Genomic DNA, 27,749 nt, shown 5'->3' with positions numbered 1-27,749 from the left:
AAGGGAACATCCACATCCCCCCACTATCACCTCATTCTTTCATTATAGTTCAGAATCAAAAAGGGATTATTTTGAGTTACAATTAATGCATTTTAAGGTCTCTATTTTTGGCATTTTTCATGAATGTAAGAATAAAATTAATTTTCCATACCTGATTTATATTATTCATTAAATACTTCTGACTTATACCCTCTAAATTTTAGGAGGAGGTGTTAGACTTTTTCCAGAAGTAAAATTATCTTTGTGTTACTATAGTGAGAGATTTAGAGTCAAAGAGTTTAAGGAAAGAGAGACTAATTCTTCTCTAATTAAAAGCTAGGCACCTGCAAGACCAAACTTGGTCCAAATTGCATAGCTGAGAATAAAAGAGAAAGTATCTCAATATTCTAGTCCTTGTGGGTCTAGCAGTAGTATCTCAAATATAAATGATGCATAAATTAAGATGAATTAAGAATTCAGGGGGGCAACTTGGTGGCTCAGAGGACTGAGAGTCAGACCTAGAGACGGGAGGTTCTAGGTTCAAATCAGGCCTAGACACTTCCAGGCTGTGTGACCCTGGGCAGGTCACTTGACCCCCATTGCCCAACATTACCACTCTTCCACCAAGGAACCAATACACAGAAGTTAAGGGTTTAAAAATAAGAATTCAGTACATTTTGTTAAGTCATAAGTTTATTTTCTGAAATCCTAACAAAAGAGATGATAGATAAATAGACTTGTATAAAAATATTTATAGCTGCACTTTTAGTGGTGGCAAAAAACTGGAAAAGGAAGGGATGTCCTTCAATTGAGGAATGACTGAACAAACTGTGGTATATGCTGCTGATGGAATACTATTGTGCTCAAAGGAATAATAAACTAGAGGAATTCCAGGTGAACTGTAAAGACCTCCAGGAATTGTGAATCCATCAGGCCCTGGCAAATTTTTCTTAGGGAGTTCTTTGATGACTTGTTCAATTTCTTTTTCTGATATGGGATTATTTAGGTATTCTATTTCTTCTGATATTAATCTAGGCAATTTGTATTTTTGTAAATATCCGTCCATATCTCCTAAATTGTTATATTTATTGCCATATAATTGGGCAAAATAGTTTTTAATGATTGCCTTAATTTCCCCTTCATTAGAGGTGAGATCTCCCTTTTCATCTTTGATACTTTCAATTTGGTTTCCTTCTTTCCTTTTTTAAAATTATATTTACCAGTACTTTGTCTATTTTATCTGTTTTTTTCAAAATACCAGCTTCTAGTCTTATTTATTAATTCAATAGTTCTTTTACTTTTGATTTTATTAATTTCTCCCTTGATTTTTATTATTTCTAATTTAGTTTTCATCTGGGGATTTTTAATTTCCTCACTTTCTAATTTTTTAAGTTGCATGCTCAATTCATTAATCTCTGTCCTCCATTATTTGTTATTATATGCACTCAAGGATATAAATTTCCCACTGAGTACTGCCTTGGCCGCATCCCACATAGTTTGATAGGATGTCTCATCATTGTCAATCTCTTCAATGAAATTGTTGATTGCTTCTATGATTTCTTCTTTGGCTAGCTGGTTTTGGAGAATCATATTATTTAATTTCCAATTAGTTTTTGATTTACCTGTCCAGGTGCCCTTACTAATTATTATTTTTATTGTATTATGGTCTGAGGAGGTTACATTTATTATTTCTGCTCTTTTGCATTTGTTTGCAATGTTTCTATGCCCTATTACATGGTCAATCTTTCTGAATATACCATATGCAGCTGAAAAGAAGGTGTATTCCTTTTTGTTCCAATTTATTTTTCTCCATGTATCTATTCAATCTAATTTTTCTAGGACTTCATTCATCTCTCTTACCTCTTTCTTATTTATTTTTTGGTTTGATTTATCTAGTTCTGAGAGAGGAATATTTAGATCTCCCACTAGTATGGTTTTACTATCTATTTCCTTCTTAAGATCTGCCAGTTTCTCCTTTACAAATATGGTTGCTATGCCATTTGATGCATACATATTGAGCAATGTTATTTCCTCATTGTCTATACTGCCTTTAATCAGGATGTAATGACCTTCCCTGTCTTTTTTAATCTTATCTATTTTAATTTGCCCTTGTCAGAAATCATAATAGCCTCTCCTTTCTTCTTTTTCTCATTTGAGGCCCAAAGGATTTTGCTCAAGCCCTTTACCTTAAACCTGTTTATGTCCACCTGCCTCATATGTGTTTCTTGTAGACAATATATGGTAGGATTTTGGTTTCTATTCCACTCTGCTATTTGCTTCCTTTTTATAGGTAAGTTGTTCTCATTCACATTCAGAGTTATAATTATCAGTTTCGTATTCACCAACATTTTGGTATCCTCTCCTAGTTTTACCCCTTCTTCTTATACTATCTCCTTTTATACCAGTGGTTTGCTTTATGCCAGTAACCCTTGTCCCCTCCCTTGATTTACTTACCTTTCTATCCCCTCCCTTATTATTCAATTCTTTTTATTTTTAAGGCCTAATGAATTCCTTCTCCCTTCTTCTCCCCTCCCTTTTTAGATCTCCCCACTCCCCTGCTCCCCTTGGTTTATCTCTTCTGACTTTCTCAGTAGGATTAGATAGAGTTTTGTATCACAATGGATGAAGCTATTCTTCCCTCTCAGGGTTAATTACACTGAGAGTGAGGTTTAAATATTACTTCTTAATGGTCTCTTCCTTTCCTTCTTATAATAGTATTCATCCCTTCCCCTTCCCATGCCCTCTTTGTGTGTAATAGAATATCCTATTTTCCTTATTCATTCAAGTTTCTCTTGGTGTCCTCTACTATTCACCTCCCTTTTTCCCACCCCCATATCATCATAGACCATTTAGTATTCTGCCCTCTCCCTATGAATTATTCTTCTGATTACTATAATAGTAAATACTATAATAGTGAATAGAGTTCACTAAAGAGAATTATACATAGAATTTCTCCACATAGGAATACAGATAATTAGATCTTATTAAATCCCTTAAAGAGGCAAATTTAAAAATTATGAGATTTCTTTCTTTCCCCTCTGATTCTTATTTACCTTTTTATGTTTCTCTTGATTTTTGTGCTTGGATATCGAACTTTCCATTTAGTTCTGGCCTTTTCTGTGCAAATACTTGGAAATCTTCTATCTTGTTGAATGCCCAAACTTTCTCCTGGAAGTATATAGTTAGTTTTGATGGGTAGGTGATCCTTGGTTGTAGACCCAGTTCTCTTGCCTTTCTGAATATCATATTCCAAGACTTGTGGTCTTTTAGTGTGTAGGCTGCCAGATACTGTGTGATCCTGATTGTTGCTCCTTGATATCTGAATTGTCTCTTTCTGGCTTCTTGTAACTTTTTTTCTTTTACTTGGAAGCTCTTGAATTTGGCTATTATATTCCTGGGGGTTGTCTTTTCTGGGTCTAGTGTAGAAGGTGATCTAAGGATCCTTTCAATTTCTTTATTTCCCTCTTGTTGTAGAACATGGGGGCAATTTTACTGAGTAATTTCTTTTAGTATGGAGTCCAAATTTCTATTAATTTCTGCTTTTTCAGGAAGACTAATGATTCTCAGATTGTCTCTTCTAGACCTGTTTTCTCAGTCTGTCAGTTTCTTATTGAGATATTTCATGTTTCCTTCTATTTTACCAGTCTTTTGACTTTATTTTATTTGTTCTTGCTGTCTTGGGAGATCATTTAGTTTCTAATTGCTCAATTCTAGAATTTAGGGACTGATTTTCAGCTATAATCTTTTCGTTTTCCTTTTCAATCTGGTCATTTCTGGTCTTCCATTTACTTGCTTCAATTTCCAATTGCAAAATTCTGCCTTTTAAACTGTTATTTTCTTGCCATATTTTGGTTTCCAATTTGTTTACCATTTTGTTTGATTTTCGTCATCTTTTTCAAATTGGGAGTTTCTGTCTTCTAACCTGTTAATTTCCTTTTGAGCTATTTCTCACTTCTCTGGCCAAATCTCTTCCATCTTTCTCATCATCTCAGATTTGACCTCTTCAATAGCCTGTGGCCAGTTTTCATTATTTTGGGAAGGTTTGGATATGATTACTTGTTTGTTCTCTTCTGCTGTTTGCTCTGTTGTCTGGATTTTATCTGTGTAAAAGTTGTCAAGTGTTACAGATTTCTTCTTGATGATCTTTCTCTTTTGGTGTTCTTGTCTCTGGTTTGCCATTTTTAGCCCTGGGCCCTCTCAGGTTTATCCTCACACTCAGGGTCTGTCTGAGCTCTTTCGGCTCCTGAGGTCTCAGGTCTAGTTGTTTTCAGAGTCAAGTCTCCTGGTGGTCCCCTTTCTTGTTTCTTTGCCCAAGGCTCCTTTAACAGTCTCAGGGCACTGCTTCCACAGTTGTACACCCCTCTGCACTGGGACCCCACTCAAGGTCCAAGCCTGTTCTCAGGATCCAAGTTCTTGCCTCTGCTCAGGATCCCTGTCTTAGCTTGCATCCTCGCCTTTACTCATGCCTGAGCTCAGAGTTGGTGTTCAAAGTCCACAAGTTCTTTACCCTTTTGGGGTTTTAAGTCTTGCTGCTCTTAGGAGGAGGCCCTGGTGACCCTAGGTAGCTGCCAAGGATTTAATAGGTGCCCCAAACTTGCTCTAACTCTTGTGTGCTGGCTTTGGCACTGTAGATGGTGTGGGTTGGGGGAGGTGGGTGCTCAGCTCTCGTGTTAGTGAGAGCTGTTTCACCCCTTTATAGCATGGACATGCCCTGATGCCACATACCTCCAATGCTGCGCCCTGTTGTGGGGTCCCTTTGTTCCTCTGGATTTGTTTTTATGTCTTTTTGAGGAGTCCTACATGTTTCAGTTAGGAGTGGTTAAGCAGCAGCTTTTTACTCTGCCTCCATCTTAACCAGGAAGTCAAAGTCATATGTTTTTAACATATAATGTACTACAGTTAAGGAAAAGGAGTGAATCCTCTGTGGAGTCAAGAGACACATCTAATACCTGTAGTAGTTATTTGATGAACGGAAAATGATAGGACTACAATGACAATTTTGAGCATTAAGGAGTTTGCAGTTTATAAAAAGTGGTAGATATATCCATATATCTATCTATCTATCTGTATTTATGTACATATGTATCTATACACATAATATTTATATACTTAACATTTAAATACAAACAAAGGCATTTTATGTGCTCTTACTGGAAGTTTATCTCAATAAATATTTGTTAACCATTTAATGTGTGTTAGCACTTTTTTGGCCTTAAGAGCAAAAAGAACAATACCATAAGGTATAAGCCCTGAGGAAAGTTACATTCATATGTAGACATATGTAGACTGAAAAAAATGTATGTATGTAGAAAATTTGATGTAAATATATATGAAATAATTTCTAGAGGAGAAAACCTTAACATCTAGAGAAATCAAGGTAGATTTGTTGTGTTAAATGTCATCTAAGCTGAGGTTTGATGTAAACTAGGGATTGTTTATTTAGAAAGAGGGATTGAACACAAGGAAAACAAAATAGAGAAGTGAGAGAAGAAATGTAATATTGAGGGAACAGCCAGTAAGGTAGGTTAACTAAGACATCTAGCAGTGTTGGAGAATTTATGACACATGTTAAAAGATCACTTACTGTGAGAACATCTGCAGTTGCCTTCCAGAGTTCAATTCTTGAAAGCCAGAGTGATTTGGGGTGGAGCTATTCCACTTCCCCTTTCCATGCACCTGAAGACAGTCTTCCCTTTACCCTCCCCTCTGCCTAGCAGCCCAGTGAGAGCACTTCCTGCCTCCCCTAGGGTAAAGTGCTTGAGTGGGGGGCTCATATGCTCTATGAATCTGTGGTGAAAGTGATTCCTGTGGGGCATTGGAAAAGAGCTCAGCTTGAGGGAAGTATTACTCACAGTGTGGCATATAGCTTAAGAGGAGCAGAGTGGTTGGGTCACTCTCCTCTCCATCTTTACATCCATCTCTCATCATCCTCCTCCACAACCAGCAGTCCAATGGGAATGCTTCCTCCCTCCCCTGTCTGGGGTAGGGAGAGGCAGTGGAGGGATCTGAGGGGGAAAAGCATGGCAATGGGTCTTGGAGGGGCAGGATGTACTACTCAGTCTCTACTGGGGGTGGGCATGGCACTTGATCTAAGAGACCAGAGTTGGAGAAGTATTGGCACCAATGCCAAGCTGGTACTGGAGGAGCTGCTCCATTAACCCTCTTCCCAGCACCCAAAGACTTTTTTTGCATGTCCTGCTCTTCTCTCAATCCACCCAAAGAAAGAACTTCCTCCCTCCACTTTCTTGGGTAATGTAGGGGAGCTCACAGGGAGTTTGAAGTTGCAATTTGGGTACATGAACTTGAAAACCTTCACCAATACTGGTTTAGGGTGATAGCCATGGAGAAAGCAAGGGATGTAAGTACTATTGAAATTAGAAGTAAGAAGACTTGGCAGCTAATTAGATGTTGAAAAAAGGAAAATGAATGAAAGAAAAAAGAAAAAAAGAAAAAAGAGGGTGTGTATATGTCTGGGCCAAGAATTAGAGAGAAATAAAATGCATCAGAAGTCAAAATTGGTATCCACAGTTAAAGACCTAATGAACCCCAACTCTAATCAAATCTTTGAACAGATAACAATCAATATCCAGGTACATCACACAAATACCAAGGGACAATGTGATCACAGAAATGTGACCATTTCTGATTAATGCCCTCTCCTCAAATTGCAAAAGAAGTACTCAAAGTATAATAATTAAAGCTACAAGAATGAAAGACAAAAATACATATATATATATATACATATATTTATATATTTCAAAGTTTTGCACAATAATAGCAGAGAGCTATTAACTATCTAAAAGTCCAACTACTTCTACAACTCTATCTTCTTTAATATACAATTTTAAACTAAAAATTAATGGATCTATGAACTCATAATTGCTGGGTATACTCTCCAACATTTTGCATTATGCATTGCATTTTCATAGTTGTAGAAATTGCTTTACCCCTAAATGGATATGAGAACAAGCATTTAAGAGAGGTATTTATAAAAAACAAAAAATCTTTAAAAACCTATCAGTTACATAGATTATGGAAGAATTGTTAGTTCTCTGATAATTATATGAATCTAAAAAGTGCTGAAATCGGTTAGATTCATAGATCATTGAAAGAAATTCCTAGGTGATTACAAACATGAATCTCTGAAAATAAATTATTATGAATATAGTATTCCTATATATTTTATATGATATAGTTGGTAGAGTATTAGAGATATAATCAGAAAGATTTAAATTTGAATCTTGCTTCAAACATTTACTAGATAAGTGATCTTGAGCAAGTCACTTAACTTTTTTTTTTCTCCTTAGTTCTCCAATTTGTTAAGTGAGTATAAAAAAATGAACCTAATTCACAGGGTTGTTGTGAGGACCCAAGAAATATATAAGCATAGATTTAAATTAACCATAAATCTCAACTGTTATAGCTGTTATAATTGCTTCTAAATCTTGAAATAGTCATTTTAATGAATAATTATTTGATAAACTTTGTGTGGTCTTCTATGGAGTCACTTGAAAAGAATGGAAGCAACAAGTAACATTCGTCATATATGCATGTTTGTGTAAGAAAGAGAAAGACAGGCAGAGAAATAGACAAAGAGAGAGAGTAGAGAACTCTGCTTCTCCAGCATGTCTAAATGAAAGAGAAACAAAACAGAGGTAAATAAAAGACATATAAATAATCCAACTTGAAGAGAAGAGTATATGAGGTGGAGAGGGGAGTAGGTGGGTAGAATATCTGAATTGTGCTGATAGTTGGAGTAAATCTCTGGGATTCACTCTGTTTCAAGACAAATCTGACTCTAGTGCAAACTATTAACTACTAACAATCATAGTCAGTTGGAGAAATAAAGAACAATACCTCTTTCTCTCTTGACTTTTGAGTGTATGATTTTAGCTCAGCCCATTCCAGAACTCCACCTTGTGTTGGGAGGAAGAACATTATAAATCGGACTACCAGACTTCTTAATAAGTCACTTTCAATTGATATAGTACCCACCTGATTGGCTGAGGCCACCCACAATAAGGAAAAAGCATATCACAGGGAAATCCTACATATCACAGCTTAATTTTATTTTGTAAATTTTTCAATAATGCTTCCATTAAAATATTAACTTAAAATTATATAATCACTTTTAGTAGCCTGTGCAATTAAAATGTGCAACACTAGAAATTATTTTCCTCAAATTAACTAGATTTTGAAAAGAAGCAGAATGGTTAAGTGGTATTAGCCAGAGTACTTAAGTTTAAATGCTGTCTCAGATGCATATACTCTGTTTGACATTGGAAAAATCACTTAAGTTTTCTTGGCTTTGGTTTTCTCATCTGTCATGTGAGAAAGTTGACCTACATATGGCAAACATATAATTCTATGAATTTTTGGTAAGGGAAAGAATTGATTCAGAGATACAGTGGAAATAATGGTATGTTCTTCAAATAAAACTGAATAAAAAGTAGTACATAATATAATTGCTTATCTTAATTTACATTCATGATCTTTGGTTAAAGACCTTCAATTTTCTTTTGGATTAGAATTTCCTAGTGAAAGTCCAAAAAAGAAATTGAGAAATACTATCACTAAATTTTGTTTTTAGATACATGATTTAACTACATCTTTTTCAGTTTAGATATTGAATAAACTTCTTTCCCTTTTAAATAGGTTACAGAAAAAGAAGTAGAAAAATTAATATATATTATCTAAAGCCAGAAAATTAATCTGCTCCAGGCTTAGTCTAAACTCGAAGTCAGAATTGATGAGAATATCTCCCCATAACTGGCTCAGCAGGCACTGAGGTTTTGAGTTGTCAGCCTCTTTGCAGTGAGGGTGAAGATTCTTGTCACTGATGGCCCTGCTTACCTGCAGGCTATCAGTATAAAGCCAAGTAGAGGAATCTGCAGGACTCCAACTTCCCTCTGGTTAAGAGGTACACCCTGAAGATGTACACCTGTTCCCGTCATCTCATCCTTTGGAGCACTGGCAGTGATCCACAGCTAGGAGAGAAAATCCTGCTTCCCTGAGAACTAACTTCTAGGACATTAAGTGGAATTAACAAGAGGAGAAAACTTGAAAGTCCTCCTATTCTCCTTTGGTGCATTGGTAGAAATGATGAGTTACAATATATGGAGAGGCAGAATAAGGATAAAGGATAAATCAAAATTTGTATTCATAAAAATATGTCTTTTGAATTATAAGCAGGAAAATGAATATTATTGGTGAACTAGAGGTCTCCAGACAGGTTTGGCCTTAGATACATTGCAATATCTTTATAAAGGACTAGTTTATGAACATAGTTGGGAGAAGTAATTTGCACACATTATCTTGCATATAAGCTGATTGTGACTCCAAATGTTAGACATTATGGCTCCATGAAGTTTGAAAAGTTAAAGGAAAGGATTTGGAAATAAACTCAAGATGATGTTACATTGGAAGTTTTATGAATTAAACACTATTAGATTGAGGTCAGAGGAATCCTGACTGTGGATAAAGGAGGAGCTCTTCTGGGGCCCAACCAACATATTCCTCAAAGGCAGAAACACATCATAAAATAACAAAATTATAATTACTTAGAATATAATAATAGATAATATTCCAAAATGAGATTTAACAAAACAAAACTAAATTGAAAGAAACATTATTTTCTTTCATTCCTTCTCTGGAACTTCAAAAACATAAGTAAATCAGTCAATAAAGATTTATTAAGTGCCTGCTATGTGTCAGGTACTGTGTTAATTGTCATAAACATAAGTATGAAAGAAAAATAAAACAAAAAAAACCCTTCTGTTTCTGATGGACCACCAGCTAAAGGATGAATCAGCAATGTAGTGTTGTGTAGAGCAATAGGGGAGGATTCAGAAAAGGTTATTACAAATGATTAAGGACATATAAAATAAATCCTGGAACAATTAGATGGAGCAGTTGTTATAGTACTGCCACTAGAGTCAGGAAGACTTATCTTCCTGAATTCAAACGTGGCCTCAGACAATTCTTATGTGACCCTGGACAAGTCACCTGAGCCTCTTTGCCATAGTTTTCTCATCTGTGAAATGAACTGGAGGAAGAAATGGCAAACTGCTCCAGGATCTTTGGCAAGAAACCCCATATAGGGTAAGGAAAAGTCAGACATGACTGGAATGACTGAGTGACAAGAAGAGCAACAAAATGTATATTATGAAGAAAGTTTCAAGGTAGCTTTCTTCAACTTAAAGTGACCAAAAAGGCAAATGTCTTTAACTATGTGAATGTTTAATAATAAACTTACATACATACTGATAGATGTTCTCTACCATTGTGTACCAAATGTTAGGAGAAATATACCTGTCATTTCATGACAAGAGACATAATTTGCAATATTTCAACATATTATTAAAGGAACTTTTGTTAGTCTCTTTTTTTGAGTTTTTAATTTATTCAACCATTCATGTTAAACAGCTCACTTTATTTCGTCAAAAAATGGGAGTTAAACTTTTTAAGGATGCATTCCTACTCAATGATTTTACTTTGGGTGGCAAATTAATGATACCACTGAAGAAAAAAGTATCATTGGCATACTAAGAGTGCCCCAGACAACTAATGATTTTCTTTGTCCTTGTACCTACAAAGAATAGTCTTTAGGTTTCCTTGAAATCCAGAAATTAAATGTTCACTTAAGATTATTCTTTGAAATTCTATGATTTAAGTGATAAATCAGTACAATTTTAGGGGTCATGCTTTCCAAATTTGAGTTAAACATTTGCAAATTAGAAGACCAAGAAACTTGGCTGAGGATTAACAAAAACAATAAACCTTCACATAATCTTATTTGGACTGAGAGCCTTATTTAAGAATCAGATGATGTGGCTTCTGAGTTTTCTTTCAATCCTCAGATTCTGTGATCTTGTGGTTTTGTGCAAATGGGAGAGTTGTAAAGAAAACTGAGAAGAAATCCACTGAAATAAAAGTTCTTTCTAGATGGATGAGAGATGATAACCACCCATGTAGGGAACTTTCTAAGCCAGTAAAGCACAAACCCCTTGGCTTTAAAAACAAAGTTTAATTTTATAATAGGAGTAAAGGGAAATGATAGGTTATTTCCTAAAACTATATATCTAATATCCACCTACCCACTTTCACTTCACGGTGAATTAGTTCTTCTCCTTGAGAATTCACTCAAGCTACTCTAAACTCCTTTCCTCTAAGACCCAAAAAAACCCAGCTTTTTGATTATAAAGTAACCTAATTAATATGGATTTAAAAAAAGGATTCATAGGAAGGACTCACAGATGTATTTGAGCCCTTACCTAAAGCTTGGGGTTGCTCCTAGTAATACCCAGAGACCCAGATGACCAAACTCGGGATTTTACCTTCACCAAGTGGATTTCTGACAGATGGATCTCAGACAGATGGTCTCTGTACTTCAGAGAATAAGCAGGTCTCCACTAATCTCAGGAATCACCAATCCTCCCACCAGATTAGGAATCCCAGTGAAAATGCCAGAGTAAAATCCTCTTTCCCAGGTCAGTCAAAGCTAGATTCATTGTGATCATTAATTTCCAGTAAAAACTCCCAAGATCCTTTTCTCTTTGTCAGAATCTTCTCCCCCAGCTTGTATCCAAATTCTCCTCCTTTCCTCTTAAAGTTAATCTATGAAATTTCCTGTATCTCTTATTTAATTCCTGTACCACCTTTAAAGGAAGAACACATCTATTGAAGATGTGAATTCCTTTTTTATCTTTTTTCTTTTCTATATCTTAGCAAGTGCAGCAAGCATGTAAATGTATGTGTGGAGGGGAGTGGTGGTGGTGGTGGTGGTGGATTCTTTCTCTTCCTCCCTCATATTCAGCAATTATACCTTATACTAGAAAGACATGGTAGTGTCCAATGGAATGGACTCCAGCTAAAGAAATGAATTCAGAAGAGAAGGTGAGAATGTGATACCTTAAGCTTGTATCTTGTTTAGACATAATTACAGAACTCAGAAGCAAAACTCATGTTCATCCTAATACACTGTTTCTTTCCAAAAGTACATAGCAATGTGCTACTAGAAGATATCAATAACCCTGTATTCTCACAGTAATTGTGGCCTGAGTACTCCATCCTTGCATATGTACAGACCACTAATATGCCCTATGTGTGTAATTCAAATTCACTCTAGGTGAAATATGTAACCATCTTTTGCACTGAAGAATATGCTTGTCAGAGAGAGCACATCATATTTATGAGATATTCCTTTTTGTTTTTGAGTTTATGTTTTTTTTTTTTTGCTACTATTCCAAGTATGTAGTTTTAGTGAGTGAAATTCTTTGCTTTGGACTGAGTCAGGGTAAATCTGCAGTTTAGTGCTTGTGACTAATAGTTTTAGGAATGTTATGACGTATCATATGTTGAACCAAGGGAACACCAACTCTGAGCTGGAGTGGAGAGTATATCAGATATGTGTGGGAAAAGAGAAATATGAAATGAATTGCTATAATTTCTACAACATAATGATTTGGAATAAAATTGAAAATCTTCTTAGCCCTTTGAAGGTTACATAACTATCTATATAAAACTTTTAAAAGTGAAACTCATGGGTTAGAGTACAGGGGTATGGGAGGAAAATTTTTATCTCAGGAGTCAGACAATCTGAGTCCAAATACTGACTCACACTTTCAAACTATGCCACATCAGACAGGTCACTTTAACTACGCTAGCCTCATTTATTTTTTTCACCTATAAAATGAAAGGTTTGAACTTATCTCAATGGTCCCTAAAGTCCTTTCCAGTTCCATGGCAATGACCCTGATAAATTGATGGGTTATCTTTTTTCTTCAAAATTGCTGTGGCATAGACATATCAGCTTTTCTAGTTACTTAATGATTTTAATATCTGTGAGTCATCTCCTCTTTTCAAAGGATTGTTATTTCCCCACAAAATGATCTCTAGATAATAGAGTGAAAATTTCAAATAGGATTTAAAATTAGGCATAAATATCTAATTGTAAAAGTTGATAGTATTTTTCCGAGAAGATATAGGTTAAAGATAACAGGAGTAGCTTGTAGAGCTAAACATAGAAAGAACTGTAAAATTAAATGAGTCTTTAGAGATCGACTCTTTCAATTTACCCTGAAATATGTGTGCCCCTGAGAGGTTAAATCATATTAGGAACATTGACATTATGAGCAAAGCTACATTAATAACCCATGGTTTTGACTTCTATTTTAGAACCCTCTATGATAAACCATATTTACTTAAAAATTTTTAAATTTTAATTTATTTTTGCAAATTAGAAACATTTATATCATGCGGTATTTATTGTGGTTGTTCAGTCATGTCCAACTCTCCATGAACCCATATGATGTATTATTGGCAATGATAATACAGTGGTTTGCATATCCTTCTCCAGTTCATTTTACAGATGAAGAACTGAAGAAAACAGCATTAAATGACTTGCCCAGGGTCACATAGCTATTAAGTGTCTGAGGGCATATTTGAACTCAGGAAGATTAATCTTCCTAATTCCAAACCTGGAAATCAATACACTCTGCCACCTAGCTAACCATCATATGATATTCAGATGCATAAATTAACCACTGAATAAGAATTTGTCAGCTTCTTAGTATGACTTTGTCATATTGTGAGAGAAAAAGAAAAAGAAAATGAAAGTAGAAGTAAAACAAGTAGTTTATATTCTTAAAGAATTAATAACATATTTGGGCAGATGAGGTCAGCATCCATGAAATAATTATCAAAAAGTCCAATTTGATGCTAACAGATTGGTACATGTAATCATGTGAACAATGGTGTGTGAACTATTTTAGGTTACTTAGCTTGATCTATGTATTTCATCTGATTTGATAGTACTGAATATATATCATCTAATTACAAAGGAGTAATATTCCTCCTGTCAGTGTAATATACATTAAAAAAGTTAGCTATATCATGATATTTATAGGGAATATTTACAAATTTTGTTGTAAACTATAAAAATGAAGTAGAGAATATTGACCTCAAACTTCATGTCTGAATGTGCTAAATATATTTATAGCCACTTTCAGCTGTATACCTCTTGCAGCATTCCACAACCTCCTCAGTACATAGAAAAACTAAAGATATGCCAGAAGGTCTCAGCAAACACAAGTTGATTAATAAGAAGACTTCTATTTGAATGCCTCTACAATTGTCTCCTTAAAAGGGCATCCTGGTATTGTGATGGTTCACCTTTTTAATTGGATGGAACTATTAGAGGTATTCATGAAGTTTATTATGCAATTTGCTTATATAATAAATAATGTTAAAATTCAACAGGCTTTTAAGGTGTTTTTGAAAATATTCCTGGAAACATTTCTTTGACCTATTTAACTTACATAAGTTTCACAATACCAAATGGAATAGTAACTAATTCATATTATAAGCAATAGAAAAAGCTTACATAGTCCCCAGAGGGAGAGGGAACAAGAAAGAACAAACAAATGGGGCACATCCAACCTAATAGCCTGAGAAATTCACTTAAGGGAATATTCCCCAAAGTGATTTGAATCACAAGAAATCAAACTCCTATAATCCCTAACTTGCCAGGATCAATAGAGGGTAGCTGTAAGTTCAAGTAAGGACATGCTTCTTATTAGTGTTGAACATCTGATTTTAAGAATTCTTTTACTTGTGGTAATTTAAAAGTGTGTAAAGTAATTTATATTACATGTATATTTAGACATATACATAATCCATATATAATAATATATGAAGCAATATATGTAAATACATTTAATGTTATTAAGAAAATACTGATTTAATAGAAAAACATCACAGCTTAGGATATAGGGAGCTGGGCAGGCATACATCTACAATATGGACATATGAGTTGTTTATGTTTAAATATTTGATTTTTATTGTTTACTTTGATGTTTTAATGGACCTTTGATCTTATCAGTTAGTTTTCCCTCTCAAGATATAGTTCTATGCTTTCACATTCTGCTCAAATATTATGTCCTTCCATAAGTTAACATTAGAGTTTACCAAATGTGCTAAGAGACTTTTCAGAAATCTTGAAATTTTGTGGATACTGATGGAACACATAGATTTTCTTTTAGTTATCACTTACACTTCTTATGTGAGCAGATAATTTTTTCCATTTATACATTTTTAACTGAATAACTCTTCTAATTTTATAAATTTCCTTTAATAACTCCAAGTTACTCCCTAAATCAAAAAGGCATCTTTTATTAAATTCTTCAGGTATTTTATTGAATGAATTTAAGAAATGGAATCCAGTTTCTGAGTAATGAAAAATGAGCAGCACACAGAGGGGAATGAAAGGGTTTGTGTTGGAGATGAATGGTGTATAACATATAACAAGTGACTAACACTAACACACAAACACACACACACACATATGGTACGTCTGGTAGAACCCCCCTATAGTAATATTATATAAAAATACAAATAAAAATCAAAAGAGCTAGGCAGGAACAGACAGGTCATGTTCTGTAACTTTGGAAAAACCATCCAAATTGATCAGTCTGAATGAATAACTCATTTGATGACATGTTTTTCACTCCTCTTCTTGCATGCTTTTCATTATAGCATTCTGTTTACATCGACAATGCACCTCTCCTATTGCTATTTAGGTGCTTCTCAATTTCAGTGGACATTGGGAAATGTCTAAAGTTCATGATGCAAAGCTTTAAACCAATACCATGTGAATATTAATAATAGTAGTGATAAAATTGTTCTTGAATATTTCACCATTATATATAACATATATTTCTTATATAGATGATAAAAATAATTCATTAAAATAAATATATGGAGAAAATAACAAATAACTCCAATTTTACATAAAGTCTCTCAACTTCTGTTATTATATTAGTCACATATGCAAGATGGATATTACATAGTAAATCCATTTGGTACTGCAGCTTATTAATGTATCATGTAACTAGCAAATCATTTATAACATACTATAGAGTGATTAAAAATCTGCATTTAATACTTCATTATCATGCATTTAAAATCGAACTCTCCTTATTTTTTCATTAAAACATAACAATATCTTATTGTAATAATCTGAGATATTATATTTCTTATTTTCTTTTCTGAACCACTATACAATATTTCAAAAGTGCGTCATGAATAAAAATTTCTTTTATAGGAAAATTTGGTATCTAGCTTTCTATACCTTAAGCTTATTATTGTTAATAGATTATTAACTTAATTAAAGGGGAAAACACAATGATAGAGTTTTGTAATTTGTCACTAATTGCTAGCATTTTATTTGTAATACCAAAAAAATGCTTTTTGACCTCACGAGAAAAAATTCTAGTAATTCTCCTCAAGAAATAATTGAATTTCAATGTTTTTTGTTCACTTTCGGAAACTCTCTGTGGTCTATTTTAGTAGTAAATGACTCTGTGAAAAGTTAAAATTTGTCATATTTATCAGATAAATCATGTAATTAAGATTCAACTGAAGTCTCATATTAGGGAAGTTGTAAGAATTTGTTGACTGAAGTCCAAGAAAGCTCAAGGTAAGGAAAATCTACTCTTTATCATCATAACTTTAAGAAATCAATTTGTTTACTTATTTTGGAATTATAGACATTTCCCCCCTTATTTTTAGTAGTTTTAGAGCAAAGTAACAAAAACACCAGAAAATTTAAAATAAAGAAAATTTAGCCTCAATGGTCATCACATTTTAAAGGCTGTGGTATAAAAACCTTGATTTGGTACTGTCACCCTTTATCAGAGCCTTAGGCTGTGCTAAGCTAGGCAAAGAATCTTATGTATCAGGGCTTCCTATGGGAAACAACCTATCTATACCTCTCTTTATACTGACTTTGGCAACCTCCAATAGTAGTACTCCTAGGTGATTTTAATTTATTTTAACAAGATAGATGCTATCTCTACAAAATCCCATACTTATTCAGAACTTTAGCCCATTCAGGATATTATTTTGTTTGTTCCTAACCATGTTGCTAAGAGGTATTTTATGAGATAGGTCCACTGATCTCCATAAAGTAAAACCTAGAGGTTTTTTTTTATTATTATTATATTTACTTCTCATTTTCCAATAAGAATTTTTATCAGTACTAAAATTACTTTCTTCATCCATTTATGGATATATTCTGTTTGCTTTGACTCAAGTTCCTTTGCATCTGGGTTTTATTTAGTTCCACAAAAGATGTTAAAAAATGTATAGATATTCAATAACAACATTAGAAAATTGGTAGGCCAAAAAGCTTCAAAAGACTGCCTGCCCTTTGATCCAGACATACCACTGCTGGTTTTGTACTCCAAAGAGATAATAAAGGAAAAATATTTGTACAAAATTATCCATATTCTTGTAGTGGAAACAATTTTGTAGTGCTCTTTGTAGTGGGAAAAACTGGAAATTGAGGGGGTGTTCATCTATTTGGGGAATGGCTGAAAATATTGCGGTATCTGATGGTGATGGAATATTATTGTGCTGAAAGGAATAATGAACTGGAGAAATTCCATGTGAACTGGAAGAACCTCCAGGAATTGATGCAGAGTGAAAAGAGCAGAACCAGGATAGAGAACATTGTACACAGAGACTGATACATTATGGCACAATAAAATGTAATAGACTTTTCTACTAGCAGCAATGCAATGAGGACAATCCAGAGTAACTTATGAGAAAGAATGCTATCCATATCCAGAGAAAGAACTGTAGGAACAGAAACACAGAAAAAAACATGTATGATCAATCACATAGTTCAATAGAGATGTGATTAGGTTTTTGATGTAAAAAGATCTCTCTACTGCAAATATAAATAACATGGAAATAGGTTTTTACAATGATACATGTAAAACACAGTGGAATTGATTGTTTGCTCTGGAAGGGAGAGGTGAAGAGGAGGATGAGAAATCATATAAGCATGGAAAAATATTCTAAATTAAAAAAAAGAAAATTGGCAGGAAATGTAAAGGCATAGTGAATACAAAAAGACCCAGAGAATAGGATATCAGGGAAGGTAATTTGGTATAGGGAAAAGAAAGTTGCATTTGCAGTCTGAGGACTATGAAATCTTGTATCTGTCATTTACCATATAAGCAGTCTTAGGGAAGCCACAATATCTCTGGACTTTAGTTTTCTCAACTAAAAAATGACACAAGATTGTATTAGATATCCCTAAGATCTTTGTCAGTCTTAAGTCTTCTTAGGTTGCATATATGGAATAATTATTTGGACTGATTTTCATCTTTTCTTTCCCTAGTAATTAGCACATACTAAGTGCTTTATAAATGTTTATTGACTAAAATATTTATGAAACTTAGTGGCATTACAAGATTGAATTGTTCCAGCTCACTTTCATTGACTCTTTGTTTTTTTTTTTATTCCCAGACTGAGATCTCTTGACAAAAAGTAAACATTTTACAAACCTTAAAGAACTATGTAAATTGTGAGTGAAAAATATCCTACCCCCATATATGAGGATTAGATTTTAATGTTAGCAGTAGTATTGAGCTAATCATAATTGTAATTCTAAGATAGTTAAATAATGTTAGCATAAGTGATGGTTTTAGTAGGCCTCTTGGGATTATTTTATAATAAAATTTTAAGGTTTTGAATTAAGCAAATAACTACTTTAGCATAGGTAATCATTCTTAATATAGGCCTCAGTTTTGGGCCTTAGCCTACAAAATTGTTGTATCATGTACCCTCAGCAATAATTATGGTCTTGACTTTGTTATCCAGCATAAATCACTAGGTCTGACCCTTGGGTCAAAACCTGGTACCACCCAAACCCACTCACTCTTATCATTTGCATCACTAGTCCAGGCTCCCTCATTTCCTCCTTATCTATCAAGTGACTTTTCAAGTCATCATCAAGTTACTTCTTCTATCAATGAGAAATACGTCCTGCTCTATGTTTAACATGGTCTTGGATTATTTTTAACTTAGTATATAAATTGTGATATTCTTTGGGATATATAGGAAGGTCTCTCACAATGCTCTGGGTCTCTTGGGCTTGACCTGATGACTGACTTTATTGTAAGACCAGCCCTCTCCCAATAAATCTATTTCTTTTTGGCTTGGAGACTTTAATTCTCTTATTTGAGTTGCGCCTGTGCTTAGAAATTGCACTATGAAATGCTAAATATTATTTTGGTTTTAAAGTTAAAGAGTGCTTTAGTCAGCATGATTTCAGCTTAATACATTCCTCTGTTACTATTTGGCTGCTGTTAAAACAACATTGCCTGGCTCTACATTGTCTCTTTAGAATCTTTTTAACACCCATCTAAATTTTCTTTATCAGATCAGTTCCCTCTGCCAGCCCCAGGGGATGCTGGATGCCAGTTGCCATGTAAATGAGCAATATCTGTATATATCATAGGTTAATGATTGAGAGACCCATGGTCAGAGCAAAGCTCAAGCTAGCTGCTTATAGGAAGAGTGGCTTCTGGAAGTATTAATAGTCCACATTTGCTTAAAAAAAGGATAGTGGGCTGCATTGTCTCCCATAGACTCATTACTGAGACTTAAATATTTTGACTGGATTAAGTCTGTGTAGGAGGGAAGAAATAGGGCTCTAGACCCTGGGCTTTATATGAAAAAAAAACATGAAATTTAAGCTGTTTCCTCAAAGGATTTTAAAAAATATGTTACATTTGGGTCAATAGTGATAATTGATGACAAATTTTGGAGGAATCTTCCTTGGTACAATATAATCGCTTGAATCAATTGAATTTGTTCTATTGGGAAAAATAACAAATGGGGGCCTGAAGAAGATGGGGGAGTCACAGTACCATAAGCACAGTCATACCACGAGTAGAGTTGGTTACTTGAATGAAGACTCTTACTTTATTGCTAGTGGCTCCAGCAAGGACTAGAGCCCAGCTGCCACTTCATAAATTCATATGGAGTTTATTAAGGAAAAATCTTACATTTTCTTGAGGAGAAAATTTAAAATTTATTAACATTTGATGTGAACTCAGTAATATGTATAAATAGGATTTTTAAAGTAGAAGATCTAAGTTGCATTATCTTTTGGCAATGATTGAAAATAGTCTCAGTCCTTTTGAATGAGTGGTTATTAACTGCCACAAGGATGTTAAGTATTTTGCTTGAGTCTTTTCTATTGTAGAAAACCAATATGGATAAACTTTTAAAAATGTTTCAATATCCATGTTATATTTTCTCGTTCTATTTAGCTTGTTTCCACAGAAGATTTAGGAGAGATGTTTCCAACCCACCCCCTCTTTTTAATTTTTCTCTGGGAATATAGAGCAAAACATAATAGGTGGCACCACACCATGATGTGGTTTTCCTACTTTGTATAAAAATAATTTAGATCCAATAATCTCTAAAATTGTACATTGTTATAAAGCCAATTCTTTCTTAAAATACATAAGAAGTAAATAGAAGATGTTTTGTTATAAGGAAAAGGACCTTGGTTTGAACCTCACCTCTTACAATTATGCATAAGTGAAAATAGCTGCACTTATGACAATTATTCTATATATTATTTAACTTTATTCTAATAACAATACAAAATATTTCTATCAATTTTATGCTCTCATGTTACATATTAATAAATTGAGTCAGTTTACTATGGTAGCTAGCTGGTACAGTAGAAGAAAAGGCTGGACATGAAGTGAGGAAGACCTTAATATGGGTCAATATGGGTAAATATGATTTCAGATAAGTACTGGCAAATCTTATCAAACTGAAAAGGCAGCAGGTCATAAATTTTTTACTCTATCATCTTATGAAATTGGGAGGTGTTTTTAAGATATGTAATTTTGTATTAATATAATCTACATTCTAATCTAGTTGAAATTGAGATTACAGTCAATTATATTAGAATGTAGGTTATATTAAATCAGATGATACAGTAAAAATTTTATGACCTGTTTTCTGATATTCCGGTTCTGAATTTCACTAAAATAAGTTATTATTATCCTATGAAATAGGTAAATAACAAATAGTGGGGTTAGTAGAAGGGAGAAGGGGATGAAGGAGGAAAGAAGGGGTAAAGTGGGTTAACTGCCTGACCCACAATAACACACTGGGATATCTCACCCACACCCACAAACACAGGGCTTGGAGAATGAGTAGTGACAGTTGAGACCAACTGTCCTCCAGACCAACTCTGGCAGGGATTCCTATCAAACTATAGTGTGCCCTCTGGGTGGTGGAGAAGGAACAAAAGGAAGGTATAAAACACAGCTTAATGGTGATAAAGAAAGGGAAGGATTGTGGGAGAGTTTTCGACTAATTAAGAATGAGAGCCAAGTCATCTGCCAGTTCAGAATGGGGTTTGGTTAACTTCTCTCTAGATATGGCACAAACAGATAGACTGGTTGGAAACAAAGGGCTTCTGGAGACAAGGGTATTCTCACACCACAGCAAATACTGACCCAAGTTGAATCCTTGATGGCATAGGTACTGGAATAAATCCTTGGTCAGCTATTAAATCCACAATACTAAGGAGTTAGGCTCTCTGCCCTTGGTCCACCCAAGAGCAGTGATTTCACCTTTCCTCAACCTAGATACTTGCTTGATGTTAACACCTAAGATCTCTAAAGGATTTCAGGTAACAGACAGTAGCGAGATCCCAGCTGCAGAAGCTCTGCCCTTATTCCAGCTTGGCAGTTCACTCTCCTTCACAACAACTCTTTCTGCATTCCAATCTAGAATGTCCATCTCTTCCAGCAAAGCTCATTGGTCCTGCTCTATGTGTATTACTATTTCCTCTATCTATCTCTATGTCCTAACTTATCTTTGCCTATAACACTAATGAGGTCAAAACCATATTGTATTCTTGTTCTTTTCAGTTTGGTCAGATTTACAATACTGTCTGATAGGGGCTGAAGCTACAAATAACAAGCAGAGTCAGGGTAGTTAATGCACTGTTTTCTTATCCAGAAGCAGTAGTAGCATTTGATTCCTTTCCCCAGAGAAAGAGATAAAAACTTATATGAAAAGGGTCCTTGCACATAAGATATCAGGGTATGATGCTCTAAGATGACTAGTACTAGAGGCAGTTATAGGTGAAATTCCAGGTACAAGTTATGAATTGCATATGGCTTCATTTCTTCACCACAGTGATCAAACATTTGTATTTCTATTGCCACTGAGCTGACTCAGATTGTCTGCTCATGGTCACATGAAGCCATCTGGATCTGAGTTGTCTAACCTTCAAAAGTTTTCTGTCCCTTGAGTGCTTGATTTCACTCCAGGCACACATTTTCTTTTGCTGAGCTTTAGTTTCATAACTTTTTTTAAGAAGGGGTATTACTCCCATAAACTATGTGAAAATTGGTGCTCATAAAATGTCTGTATTAGTAATTGCTAGAGATATTTCTATAGCAGCTATCATTTTGGAGAAGCCAAGGGTTTTAATAATTCAATAACATAATGAAAGAAAATGAACCCAGCTGAAGTACAAATGAAAATACTTAAAAGAAAACCTACCTAACAAGTAGCAAACTAATGGAAAACAAATACCTTGAATTCCAAGATATGTTTTCAGGAGTTTTTTTTTTTCTTTCCTTTTTTCTTTCTTTTTTTCTTTCTTTTTTAAATTTCAATGTACCTAAAAACCTTGTTCTCATTGAAGGAATTATTAATGATAGATGATAGATAGATAGATAATGTGCATATATGTGTGCATGTATATACACCCATATATTTTTGCATAGGTCATTAAAGGTTGAGAAATGTTTCTAACAAATTAAGATATACATATTTAAATAGACTAGAAACTTATTTAAGTTAAACCTCATTGAAAATCAAGGTAAAGTTTTATGAAATACAATATTCATCAAAAGTATATTTGGAATTCATTGAGATAAAAGTATATTCAACACTTTTTTCTGGGTTAAGATGGCGGCAGAGAAAAAGGCAGCTCTTAACCTCTCCTGACCAAAACACACAAAACTCCTCAAGGGGACATAAAAACAAGTCCAGATGAACGGAGGAACCCCACAACAGGGTGCAGCATGGAAGGTACGTGGAATCGGGGCATTTCCATGCTATAAAGTGGTAAATCAGCTCTCACTAAATTGAGGGCTGAGCAACCACCCCAACCCCAACCCCTCCACACACACCACCTATAGCGCCAAAGCCAGTTAAAAAGAAATAGAGCAAGTTTGGGGCACCCATCGAGTCATTGGCAGCTCCGGGTCCTGTTCCTGAGAACTGCAAGATTTAGGACCCCAAAAAGCCAAAGAACGCACGCGAAATCTGAGCGTGGGAGCAGAGAGTGGACGCAGGACGCAGAACGCCTACTCAGAGAGCAGACATGGGCAGAGGCGAGGGTGGAGGAGGACACAGCCACAAGCTAAAGCTCTGAAATCCTGAGTGGGGAACCAGCGTGGACGGGTGTATGACTGTGGAAGCAGCGCTCTGAGACTTTTAAGGGAACCTCCGGCAGAGGATCAAGCAAGGGAGTCCACCAGGGGGCTTGACCTTGGAAAAGACCAGAACTCAGACCTCAGGAGCCAAAGGACCGCAAACAGACCACAAGTGTGAGGATAAAGCTGAGAAGCTGTTGGGCTAAAGATGGCTACCCAGACTCAGGAAGTTCAGAAGAGAAAGATAAACAACAAGAAAAAGAAGTCTTTAACACTCGACAACTTTTACACAGAGAAAATCCAGACAACCACGCAAACAGAGGAGGAGAACAAACAAGCATCCAGACCCTCCTCAAATAAGGAAAACAGGTCACAAGCTATGGAAGAGTTCAAAACTGAGATTCTGAGGAAGATGGAAGAGATCTAGCAAGAAAAGAACAGTTTAAAAGGTAGAATCTTGCAATTGGAAAGTGAGGCTCAGAAATCAAATGAACTGATAAGCAAAGTGAACTAGATTGAAAAAGGAAACCAAAAGATCATAGCTGAAAACGAAAAGTTTAGAGGTGAAAACGAAAAGTTTAGAGCCGAAAACCAGTCCCTAAGGGCTAGAATTGAGCAATTAGAAGCTAATGATCTCTCAAGACAAGAACAAATAAAACAATGTCAAAAGACTGAAAAAATAGAAGGAAATATGAAATATCTCAAAGAGAGAGTGACAGACCAAGAAAACTGGTCTAGAATAGACAATTTGAGAATAATTGGTCTTCCAGAAAAACCAGAAATTAATAGAAACCTGGACTCCATACTAAAAGAAATTATTCAGCAAAATTGCCCTGAAGTCCTACAACAAGAGGGCAATATAGACATTGAAAGGATTCATAGAACACTCACTACATTCAATCCAGAGAAGAAAATGGCCAGAAATATAATTGCGAAATTCAAGAGCTTTCAAGCAAAAGAAAATATCTTACAAGAAGCCAGAAAAAGACAATTCAGATATCAAGGAACACCAATCAGGATCACACAGGATCTGGCAGCCTCCACACTAAAAGACCGTAAGGCTTGGAATACAATATTCAGAAAGGCAAGAGAGCTGGGCCTACAACCACGGATCAACTACCCATCAAAACTGACTATATATTTACAGGGGAAAGTATGGGCATTCAACAAAATTGAAGAATTCCAAGTATTTGCACAGAAAAGACCAGGGCTAAATGGAAAGTTTGATATCCAACCACAAAAATCGAGAGAAACATGAACAGGTAAATAAGAAACAGAGGGGAAAGAAAGAAAACTTGTAATTTTTAAATTTGCCTTTTTAAGGGCCTCAGTGAGATCTAATTATCTGTATTCCTATGTAGAGAAATGTTATGTATAATTCTCTGTAGTGAACTCTATTCACTATTATAGTATTTACTATTATAGTAATCAGAAGAATAATTCACAGGGTGAGGGTGGAACACTAAATAATCTAAGATGACATGGGGGATGGGAAAGAGGGGGTGAATAGCAGGGGACACCAAGAGAAACTTGAGTGAATAAGAAAAATAGGATATTCTATTACACACAAAGAGGGTATGGGAAGGAGAGGGGACAAATACTATTATAAGAAGGAGAGGAAGAGAGCATTAAGAGGTAATAATCAAACCTTACTCTCAGTGCAATCAACCCGGAGAGGGAAGAGTAGCTATACTATCCATTGGGAAATAAAACTCTTATCTAACCCTTCTGAGAAAGTCAGAAGGGATAAATCAAGGGAAACAGGGGAGTGGGGAGGTCAAAAAAAGAGAGAGGAGAAGGGGGAGGGAATTCATGAGGCCTTTAAAAACAAAAAGGGGGGTGAAAATAAAGGAGGGGGTAGAAAGGGAAGTTAGTCAAGGGAGGGGATAAGGGAAAGGGTGTTAATAGCAAACCACTGGTTTTAAAGGAAATAGTTTAAGGAGAAGGGGTAGGAATAGGGGAGGAAACGTTAATGTCAGCAAATGCACAACAGATAATTATAACTCTGAATGTGAATGGGATGAACTCGCCCATAAAACGGAAGCAAATAGCAGAGTGGATTAGAAATAAAAATCCTACCATATGTTGTCTACAAGAAACACATATGAGACGGGTAGACTTACACAAGTTTAAGGTTCAGGGCTTGAGCAAAATCTTTTGGGCATCAAATGAGAAAAAGAAGGCAGGAGTGGCTATTATGATTTCTGACAAAGGCAAAGTAAAAAGAGATATGATTAAAAAAGGAAGAGAAGGTCATTATATCCTGATTAAAGGCAGTATAAACAATGAGGAAATAACACTGCTCAATATGTATGCACCAAGTGGCATAGAATCCAAATTCATAAAGGAGAAACTGGCAGAGCTTAAGAAGGAAATAGATAGTAAAACCATACTAGTTGGAGATCTAAATATTCCTCTTTCAGATCTAGATAAATCAAACCAAAAAATAAATAAGAAAGAGGTAAGAGAGGTGAATGAAGTCCTAGAAAAATTAGAATTAATTGATATGTGGAGAAAAATAAATAGGGACATAAAGGAATACACCTTCTTTTCAGCTGCACATGGCACATTCACAAAGATTGACCATGTTATAGGGCATAGAACCATTGCAAACAAATGCAAATGAGCAGAAATAATAAATGTAACCTTCTCAGATCATGATGCAATAAAAATAATAATTAGTAAGGGCATTTGGACAGGAAAATAAAAAACTAATTGGAAATTAAATAATATGATTCTCCAAAACCAATTAGTCAAAGAAGAAGTCATAGAAACAATCAACAATTTCATTGAAGAGAATGACAATGATGAGACATCCTACCAAACTCTGTGGGATGCGGCAAAAGTAGTTCTCAGGGGGAAATTTATATCCTTGAGTGCATATATTAACAAATTAAGGAGGGCAGAGATTAATGAATTGGGCATGCAACTCAAAAAATTAGAAAGCGAGCAAATTAAAAATCCCCAGATAGAAACTAAATTAGGAATACTAAAAATCAAGGGAGAAATTAATAAAATTGAAAGTAAAAGAACTATTGAATTAATAAATAAGACTAGAAGCTGGTACTTTGAAAAAACAGATAAAATAGACAAAGTACTAGTCAATCTAATAAAAAAAGGAAAGAAGAAAACCAAATTGACAGTATCAAAGATGAAAAGGGAGACCTCACCTCTAATGAAGAGGAAATTAATTATCATTAAATCATTAAAAACTATTTTGCCCAATTATATGGCAATAAATATAACAATTTAGGAGATATGGATGAATATTTACAAAAATATAAACTGCCTAGATTAACAGCAGAAGAAATAGAATACATAAATGATCCCATATCAGAAAAAAAAATTGAACAAGCCATCAAAGAACTCCCTAAGAAAAAATCACCAGGGCCTGATGGATTCACAAGTGAATTCTATCAGACATTCAAAGAACAACTAATCTCAATACCAAACAAATTATTTGATATAATAAGCAAAGGAGTCCTTCCAAATTCCTTTTATGACACAAATATGGTACTGATTCCAAAGCCAGGGAGTTCAAAAACAGAGAAAGAAAACTACAGACCAATCTCCCTAATGAACATAGATGCAAAAATCTTAAATAGAATACTAGCAAAGAGACTACAGCAAGTATTTAAGACGATTATCCACCATGATTATGTGGGATTCATACCAGGAATGCAAGGTTGTTTCAGCATTAGGAAAACCATCCACATAATTGACCATGTCAACAGTCTAACAAACAAAAATAACATGATCATCTCAATAGATGCTGAAAAAGCCTTTGACAAAATGCAGCATCCATTCCTATTGAAAACACTGAAGAGTATCGGAATAGAAGGGCCTTTCCTAAAAATAATAAACAGTATATACCTAAAACCATCAACAAACATCATATGCAATGGGGATAAATTAGAAACCTTCGCAATAAGATCAGGAGTAAAACAAGGTTGCCCATTATCACCGCTATTATTCAACATAGGCCTAGAAACACTAGCAGTAGCAATTAGAGAAGAAAAAGAAATTGAAGGTATCAAAATGGGCAAGGAGGAGAATAAGCTATCACTCTTTGCAGATGATATGATGGTCTACTTAAAAAATCCTAGAGAATCAACTAAGAAGCTTGTAGAAATAATCAACAACATTAGCAAAGTTGCAGAATACAAAATAAATGCACATAAATCATCAGCATTTCTATACATTTCCAACACACTAGAGCAGCAAGAAGTAGAAAGAGAAACACCATTTAAAATCACCCTAGACAATATAAAATACTTAGGAATCTATCTACCAAAACAAACACAGCAATTATATGAAAACAACTACAAAACACTTTCCAAACAAATAAAACTGGATCTAAACAATTTGAAAGCCATTGATTGCTCATGGGTAGGATGAGCTAACATAATAAAAATGACAATTCTACGCAAATTAATTTACCTATTTAGGGCCATACCTATCAAGCTACCAAAAAACTTCTTTACTGAATTAGAAAAA

This window comes from Gracilinanus agilis, chromosome 3 (assembly GCF_016433145.1).
Source record: "Gracilinanus agilis isolate LMUSP501 chromosome 3, AgileGrace, whole genome shotgun sequence".
NCBI lineage: Eukaryota > Metazoa > Chordata > Mammalia > Didelphimorphia > Didelphidae > Gracilinanus > Gracilinanus agilis.
Note: the sequence above shows the minus strand (reverse complement) of the source record.